The 2,339-nt window shown below is 43.9% G+C and overlaps 1 pseudogene; it reads left to right on the top strand.

The window, feature by feature from the left end:
- Positions 1-622: 622 nt before the first annotated feature.
- Positions 623-1,968, top strand: LOC114505424 (annotated as a pseudogene).
- Positions 1,969-2,339: the final 371 nt, after the last annotated feature.

The raw sequence follows: 2,339 nt of genomic DNA, 5'->3' as shown, positions 1-2,339 counted from the left end.
ATATTTTATTTATTTATTTTTAGGAAGGGAAGGGAGGGAGTGGGAGAGACAGAGAGAGAGAGAGATATCAATGTGCGGTTGCTGGGGGTTATGGCCTGCAACCCAGGAATGCACCCTGGCTGGGAATCGAACCTGGGACACTTTGGTTCCCAGCCCGCGCTCCATCCACTGAGCTACACCAGCCAGGGCCTCAAAAATATATTATTAATAAAGAGAGAATTACATGTTCTGTCAGAGAAACATTTGACAATGTTTCCAGCTAATAGCTGGACTGATTCTTTGATTAACTCTTCAGTTTCAAGTAACTCTATATTTCTCTCAGAATTTTTCTATTTTTATCCCAGGAGTCAGAGATTTTAAAAAATAACACAATTTCTATTGATGTTAGTAAAATGTTAATAAGATTATTATATTATTTCTACCATCCAGCAGTGTGAGATTCAGCTATAATAGAAGTAATAACTTCAGAGGAAAAAGAGAAAAATATGTAAGAGCAGTCATAAACCTATGGAGTTTCATTTCTTGGCAAGTAAGTGAGAGTTATACAACCAATCCACACATAACTCTTCTAAATGAAGACTGAGAAAAGTCAAGAGCATATATAATTATATTTAAAAAGTGAGCTCTTCCCCAGGAGGCCTACATGCCACTGTAGCCATGTCTCTAGTGATTCCTGACAAGTTCCAGCACATATTGTGGGGACTCAACACCAGTATTGATGGCTGATGGAAAATAGTGTTTGCCGTCACTGCAGTGAAGGGTGTGAAGTGAAGGTCACTGCTCATAGGGTGTTAAGGAAAGCAGACATCAACCTCACTGAAAAGGGCGGGAGGGCTCACAGAGGATGCGGTGGAATGAGTGATCGCCATGATGCAGAACCCGCGCCAGTACAAGATGCCAGACTGATTCTTGCATAGACAGAAGGATGTGAAGGATGGAAACTACAGCCAGGTTCTGGCCAATGGCCTGGACAACAAGCTTCGTGAAGACCTGCAATCAGCTAGAGAAAAGTCAGGGCCACAGAGGGCTGTGTCACTTCTGGGGTCTTCGTGTTTTAGGCCAGCACACCAAGACCACAGGCTGCAGGGATGCTGGGAACCGCCCTGACTGGTATCAGAAGCTGAAACCCCCACCTAGGCTAAGGCTAAGGGAACGCTCTTGGAACCGCAAGCCAGCAAGGAGACAAAAGCTTATCTCCCTGGCAGGAATGCTGCTTCTGCTGCTTCATTCATAACTGAACCCCAAAAAGCTTGGTCGGTTAGCCAAAGACAGGTAAGATTCCCCAAGGGGGGGACGACCTCAGACAGGCACGATCACTTTGGGAGGCCCCCCAAAAGAAGGACTTGGGGGGCTGCAGCAAAAGGGGGTGATGGACCCTCGCTCCTCAGCTTTGACATAGCCTGAGTTCTCATCGTCTGGGAGAAAATCTCCTTATCTCTTGGTTGCCTTAGTTCCCTTGCCCCACCTAAGCCTGAAACAATGACAGGGTGGTGTCACCCTGTGCTGGAAAGGGCGGATTCCCCGGGTGATCAGGCCTAAGAAAGAACATGTAAATTCCTGTGAAACCTGCTTTGTTTAGAATGCTCTCAGTTGAATGAGAGGGGTCCAAGGAGGACGTTAGTTTGTTCCTCAAAGTCTTACAGCTCTTTGACCCCGACTCAAAATAGACCCACAGAGTTCCTTGTTTTCTATGGTTCCTTATTTCCCCCTGATGAGTACTGTACTTTACCTGAATTATTATGCAAAATGAGCCCAATAAAAGCAGGTATGGACGGTAAATCGGCGCGCTCCCCACTAGGGGGGGTGGCCATTTCGTCCCTACTTCCCCACAGAAACTAGTTTGTCTCTGTGCATGTTTTTTCTCGCGTGTTTTTCGGCAAGCCATCCACAGCGTTCCGTGGTCACTGCTGGCCGGTGACCCACGCACAACACAGGGACAGGACTGTGGGTGTGTCCAAGAAGAAATAAATCTGTAACACTTGTCTGTTAATAAATAACTTATGCATCTGAAACACAAATGATAGTTAAGGAGACAAAAACACACAATAAAGTAAAGATAGTCCTTTTAATAAATAATGTTGGAAAAACTGGACAAATACATGCCAAAAAAAAAAAAAAAAGAAACTAGACCACCTTTGTATGCCATACACAAGAATAAACTCAGGATGAATGAAAGATTTAAACTTAATACTTGAAACCATAAAAATTCCTCAGGAAAACGTAGGCAGTAAAATCTCAGACTTTTTGTGTAGCAATATTATTTTCTGATATATTCCCATGGGAAAGGGAAAAAGAAGAACAAAAATAAATGGGAACAGCAAAGGAAATCATCAACAAGA

The sequence above is a fragment of the Phyllostomus discolor genome, chromosome X (genome assembly GCF_004126475.2).
Source record: "Phyllostomus discolor isolate MPI-MPIP mPhyDis1 chromosome X, mPhyDis1.pri.v3, whole genome shotgun sequence".
Lineage (NCBI taxonomy): Eukaryota > Metazoa > Chordata > Mammalia > Chiroptera > Phyllostomidae > Phyllostomus > Phyllostomus discolor.
This window is presented reverse-complemented; position numbering and strand designations above follow the sequence as displayed.